The 7101-nt window shown below is 40.7% G+C and overlaps 1 pseudogene; it reads left to right on the forward strand.

Moving 5' to 3' along the window:
* Positions 1–263: 263 nt before the first annotated feature.
* On the forward strand, positions 264–4025 carry LOC133052830 (MOB kinase activator 1A-like; annotated as a pseudogene).
* The last annotated feature ends 3076 nt before the right edge of the window (positions 4026–7101 follow it).

Consider the following 7101-nt stretch of genomic DNA (forward strand, 5'->3'; position numbering starts at 1 on the left):
GAACACTTGAGGTTGTGTCTTGTTCCAAATAGCTAAGGGGGTGGAGAAAATGAAACTTTATGATAAAATGGAAAGCATAGGGCGTTTGGAAGACTCAGATGGATACCCCAGAGACACACCTTCTCTATTTGTTTCCTTAAGACTTACACTCTGGGAAGTCTCCAGAAGCGTTAAGAACCAGAGGCATCTCAGTAGTATGCACTGAACATATATGGGTTGTTTTTCCTTCTAAAAACGTTCTAGCAACATTTTGCTGCGGCCTCATGATGTGCGAAGTAGCGCCCCGCAGCTCGGAGCGTCTCGGCTGTGGCTTGCTGCCCTCTAGTGGCCAGCAAGGAACCTCCCACTCCGGTTCTGTGACTTCAGTGAGGAGGGCGAATGGGGACTGGGGTTTGTGCTGAGTGTTTTGAGTGACTATTTGGAGGGCTCCTTGGGAACTTTGGAGACCATCGGCCTCTCTACCCAATCCACCATTTACCCGGAGAAGAAAATTTCCTTGGTCCAGAACACATTATGGAGGCAGCCATTAGGGCCAGACTCGAACTCATTGTTTCTATGATGTAAACAGTATTCTAAAGATAATGCTTTCTAGTTTCTCTGATGAAAGAGATGGCAGGCAAGATGTGGTTGGAGCAGACCCTCGTGAATATGTCAGGAGGGAAATCAAATGGAAATAGTGTAAACCAAACAAGTTTGTAAACTCTAGAGAAGTGCATGTATACACAGCATTATTTTAGGGAAAAATACCAGTGATCACGTGGCCTCTGCAATAGTTTCTTGGGCAAGATGTGCAACTTCTCCAAGCTTCAGCTGGCCCATCTGGGGATAACAATACATCCTGCATGTATGTGTGGCTGAGATCACGAGTCGATGGTTGAAGGGCTTACTTTTACCTTTCATTGTGCTTGACTGACACAGTATTAAAGATTTAATAAATTTAGCTATTATTTTTCATGAAGCCCATGCGCCTCATGCACAGTGAGGCCAAACAAAGTGAAATGTCAGAGTCTGGAGCAGAGAAAGATTCATTGCAGGCCATGCTTCTCAGGTAGCTTAGTGGTAAAGAATCCACCTGCCAATTCAGGAGACACAAGTTCGATCCTTGGGTCAGGAAGATCCCGTGGAAGAGGAAATATCAACCCACTCCAATATTCTTGCCTGGGAAATCCCATGGATAGAGTAGCCTGGTGGGCTGCAGTCCATAGGGTCACAGAGAGTCCGACACGACTTACCAACTAAGCAGACGTGCAAGGCGATAAGGTGGCTCATATCTGAAGTAACTTGAGCTCCTGGAAGGGCTTCAAGGGAAGCACTTTTAAAAGCCAGATTGGGGGGGGGGGTGACCTGGGGGATCATGCACAATTCGCTGATCGTCTGATGAGGAAGCAACAGTGTGGTGTCACAGAGGTTAACTTTCTCAGTCCTTAGGCTCTAGGGGGCCTGGGACTTTGCGCCCATGGTCATCGAGTAGTTAACATCTTCTATTTGGTGGGAAGTTTTCACTTCTGCAAAGCAACTCAGAAAATGTGCATCAAATGCAGAGAGGAGCTAAAGCGGAGTATGTGGGGGGGGGCACCATAGGGTCCTGCTCAGTTACATTATTATTATTATTTTACTGTTTTATTGTGTTGATTATTCTTTAGGAGATACAGTCCCAGCTTCAGCTTTAGACAGACCAGGAGAACCCTTCCATAAATAGAAACTCTCCTTCCCAGTTTATAAGGGTGTTTCAAGTCCATGTTGATCCCACTTAGTTAAAGCAGCACTTAAAATTCCTCATAAAGCTCTCCTCAAAGAGATGGAAGGGGAAAGATGTACTTGAATGGCCACTTGATGTGAAGAAACTGTAGAAGCGATTGAAGTGAACTTTGAAGGCCTTGATAAAATGGACATCAAAGCCCTCACAGGATGAAAATTTTGAATCACCTGACTCTCTGACCTACTTGTTGCCTGGAAATTCATGAGCAGAAGCCAACAGCAGAAGGGACCAGAGACACGTCTCTGCACAAGCTTGTGGCTGACCCCACCCCGCATTCTGGAGGGAAACTCCATTCTCTCCTCCTCAGAGGCGGGCACTTGGGTCCCTCCAGTCACCAGGGATGCTCCTGGAATGGCACACAGGCTGCCCATGACATCCTCCCTCCCAGCGCCACGCGCCAAGAATGCTTTCCTAGTGGAGGAGAGACGGGCATCAAGCTGAAGGAAATCAAAATAGTAAGACTCTGCAGGATGACTGGACAGAGACCTAAGGAAATGACTGACAACAAAAACTGGCAAGGATGATTTAGATACCAGTCTGATCTTTGCATGATATAAACATTATAACTTCTTGTGTCTTGGCAGAAAATAATACAAACATCATCATCTAATTTGTCAGTTCCGTCTGACAGTCATGGCATTAATAGAATGCTGTGATTAGGGTGCAGAGAGAGGAAACTATACAAGCTTGAATTGTGACATAGAATATACTTAATTCTTCTTTATGGAAGGATAGACGAACAAGTTGGTGAATTGGCTGTACTACATAATGGACTATGAATTCCTAAGAAGGATCCATCACTATAAGTCAACAAACATTTCAGTATAGACAGTATTAAAGGAATTTCCCTGGCGGCGCAGTGGATATAAGAATCCACCTGCCAGTGCAGGGGACATAGGTTCAATCCCTTGTCCGGGAAGATCCCACATGCTGTGGAGCAGCTAAGCCCATGCACCACCACTACCAAGCCCGTGTGCTGCAACTACTAAAGCCCGTGCATCTAGAGCCTGTGCTTCACAACCAGAGAAGCCACCACAATGCAACAACGAGTAACCCCCTCTCGCTGCAACTAGGGAAAAGCCCATGCAAAGCAACAAAGATCCAGTGCAGTCAAAGCTAAAATAAATAAAAATTTTAAAAAGCTATTAGTGCCTGGACTTAGAGGGAAAAATCATAATGCCAAAATAGCTCATGTTATTGAACACTTACTGAACACCAGATGCTATGCAGAGTACTTTTCACACATTATCTCATTCTTGAGACATACAGCCAATTTTCACATTTTACTGGGGTTCTTTAGAGAATTTCTTTCTTTCCCTTCATATGATTTACCACAATTCTTCATTATATAGTGTTTGGCTATTTGATGTCCAAACGTGATCATTGATGTTCGACATTATAATTGCAGTGTAAGTGGAATCTTTTCTTGTGGAATTCGGCTGGGTCCATTTTTCTGGTTGGTGATGTGGGGGAGGCAGCGCTGGGCTTTGCCCCAAGTTTGACCCCCGCTCAGGGTAGCAGTAGTCTATGTTTTGCTGTCCACAGACTGAGGAGTGTCTACCCCTCCTGGTTCCCAAGTGTTGACTTTGTATACTGACTGCACTGCAACCCAATGTTCTCTCCTTCCCCAACCTCTACCCTCACCCTCAAGAAGAAAAGAGCTTCCCCTTCAGCAGCCATTCTTCTAATACATTGAAATCCGAGAACATCCCCGAAGGAGCTCATCAGTATGAACATTTAAAACCTGCAGAAGCACTGTCGGAAGTGGGAACACGAAGGGAGCTGCCATGTTGCCCGAGCAAAAGGACCTCTGTCAATGGATGACAGTTAACACTATGGATTTCTCCAGCCAGATCACACCTCAGCACTGAACCAAGCTGCAGATCCAAGATCTGAACACCACTGGGAAGATGGTACTAATTTTGACAGTAGTCACGTGTCCTGCTCCATAATATATTGACCATTTGATGCTTTGAGTTCAGGATGAACTTGACTGTGAAGCTCTTTTTCCTTCTAAGGTTGGTGTCCCATTTCCCCAAAATCTTATATCTGTGGTAAAGACTCTTCTAAAGGCTCTGTTCAGAGTTGACTGCCCACCTTTCTTACCAGCACTTTGATTCTGTGATGTAGCCGCCAGAAAAGGCCTGTCATAGCATGTCCTTTAAGTACTTTATTTGTTCAAGATTTCAATTTGATTGATAGAGGAGAGTTGGCACCACTTCGGGAAATCATTGAGGAGTTTGGATTGAAATACAGGTTTCTTTAACACAGTTATCCTCTTGCTTTGTGTACCGTTTGACTTGTCTTATTGCTAATCTGCCATAGACTTGTGTTGGAGGTTGAATTGTACACCCCACCCCCAATCATATGTTGCAGTCCTAACCCCCAGTACCTTATTTGGAAGTAGAGTCCTTGCAGATGTAATTAAGTTAAAATGAGGTCATTAGTTTGGACTTCAACCCAGCATGACTGGTGTCATATAAAGGGGAAATTTGGATATAGAGACATGTACAAAGGGAGAATGTCCTGCGAACATGAAAACTTAGACACGTCACCCCTTTCTCTAAGTCCAAGAGGGAAACCCTAACAAATCCTTCCCTCACAGCTCTCAGAAGAAACCAACTCTGCCCTTACCTTGATTTTGAACTTCTAGCCTTCAGAATTGAGAGACAATGTATTTCTGTTTTTCTAAGCCATCTGGCTTGTGGTACTTTGTGTCCTGGCATCCCTAGCTAATACAACCGGTGATACAAACTTTGAGAAACCAAGGTACAGACACACATTGTCAGTGTTAACTGATAAAACTATTTCAGTGGTAGGTTGGCTTCAAAGTAAGAATACAAGAGTGTAGTTAGCTTTGACGTACTCAAAGACCTGTTATTTCATGAAGTCACACTTGTAATATATGATGACTGACCTGTACTTTATTAGTTTAACATTGTTTCTTTGCTGAAGAAATTGAATCTTTTTCCAATGACAAAATAATGGATAGTGAGCACTTCAGCCAGTAATTTATTGGTTTCCAAAAGTTTTGAAACCAAATTTCTTAACAGTACAGTCACATCACCAGATAGGTTTTATTCTACTTCAATCTAAACAATAAAAAGAGGCTTTTTTTTTTTTTTACCATTTAGAACATATGTTTTACTTTGTATTTTATTTTCATGTTTGTATACAAGTGCTTTTTATGGTTAAGAATCTACCTACTTACCTGTCTACCTATCTCGCTATCTATCTTCCTTTAAAAAATTCATAATTGTTATTCTAATAAATATTATATGACACATGTGGTGTAGGAGCAACTAAAGTTTTTCCTTAAATTCCTTTTTATTTTATAATATTTGAGATTTTTATCAACATAAACGTATCTACATTCTTAGGAGGGCATTTATGTGTGTTTATATACACAGAAATGATATATATCAGAAATTATTTATATATCTTTTACATCTTCTAAGGCTAATCTTATAGATTTTTATTTTCAAATGCCTCATTCAAATTAATTTTAACATATGAAGAGTTTGGTTAAGAAAAAAAATCTTCTAAAGCATTATCACAAACAGAGGTCTCAAAGCTACTGCTTTCATTCATGTTATAATGTGGGAGCCCACAAGCTTTATCCCAATAAATATAAATTAAGGAAGACCACAATAAAAGTCATGAAGATATCCAAAAGTATAGCACAGCTAAGTTATGGTGTGCTATCTATTCTTTAAGGATTGAGCCCTCATAGGAGTTCTGTTCTTTTTAACTGTTTTAGTATCCATATTCAACATACTTTATTTCAGTTAATAAAAAGGACCTTCCCCTTAAATAAGAAAGCACCTATTTTTCATTTGGATCCTAGGACTTACTCTAGCTAATGGTTTAGAATATATTGAGGCACAACAAGTGTACTGGAAGATTTGCAAAAGAAACGAAGCTTTAAATTCCCCTACGTTCTGTATTTCAGAGCCGTGATTTTCTTAGTCACTCACTGACCTCCTTGATGGCTTTGATGAAGGTTAGATTTGATAGTATTTTTTGTTTTTTATTTTTATTATCCCACTAGGCTATAAAGAAAATTGTTGTTTAGAAAATTCCATTTTATTAACTCAATTCTAATAAATTCTTAAATACATACAGCACTTGAAAGAATTTTCATCTAATTTATATCATCATTTGTTGAGTGAAACAGTGGGCTGTCACTTGTGAAAAAAGAGAAAAGTCCTCTGTGAAGCTAACCTATAATTTGCCTGTCAACCATTTTGTAGGGGTGTCTAGATAATGCCTAGAATGTTACTGACTCTCAACTTTAAATTAAACCTTGTCACTTTTATTTTATTTTTCCAGAAGAAATTAACTTCTATTTTTCAACTAGAGTCACATTTTCATCTTCATTTCTAGTATTTCTGTTATTCTCAAACACAGGGGTCCTCACTTTTTTACATGTATTTTCAGCACTAGAAATCCTCTCTTTCCTCATGACTACGCTTTAAACCAAACATCATCAGATCCCAAAGACATTCATTGTTAACCACAAACCAAAAGCTTGTAATTTGAGACTCATGATGCCCTTTATTATTTTTAATAAGCACAATTATCACCAGGTACACCAAAACCCTGATACAAACATTATTTGTTTGCATTCAAGGCCAGGGAGCCGAGGGTAGAAGAAAGCTGAGAGAATGGGAGAGGATGACACCCTCCTGACTTGGCTCAGAAGCTAAACTTTGATGAGTCAGAAGAAATCTGACTTCTGTTTCATTTTCCTGGTATCTCTCCGTGCCCTAAGCCAGAGTGTCTTGTTCCACAACCCATACTCCCCTGCCCACTCCAAATCACAAGGCCTCTATTCTCAATATCTATGATCTTTGCTCTTTGCACCTAATCCCACTCATAGGATGGAGAAAGCTTGCTACATTGTGTAGTCAATCTGTGGCGCTTTTATCTTCAGGCCTTTAAAAACAAAAATTTTTAAACCATGGGGCCATCATAGATCTTTGTTTGAATATTGACGATTCCATGTGCTACCGTGTTGGTTTTGGCCCCCAGATGTATCTATCTTATTCTTCCGTGATTTTATAGGACTGCTAGTTAATGAAGTGTTTCATGGTAGACTTGTAGCATCCTAACTCAGGTAGCTTCCTAGTTATTCTAGAAAAGCAAATCAGTGCTCATCATGACTTTCACAAAAACAAAGGGCAAGTTCCTCTAGTATTGCAGAGGCCCCAGGGCCAATTTTACTGGTGAGTTCAAGTTTTCCAAACTGTCGAGTTTTCCTTATTATTCTCTGGGCTTTCTCTCTGAGTGGTGAGGTTAAACCAGAAATGGAGCTTCTTAATCATAATATCACTATGTCA

This window comes from Dama dama, chromosome X (genome assembly GCF_033118175.1).
Source record: "Dama dama isolate Ldn47 chromosome X, ASM3311817v1, whole genome shotgun sequence".
Lineage (NCBI taxonomy): Eukaryota > Metazoa > Chordata > Mammalia > Artiodactyla > Cervidae > Dama > Dama dama.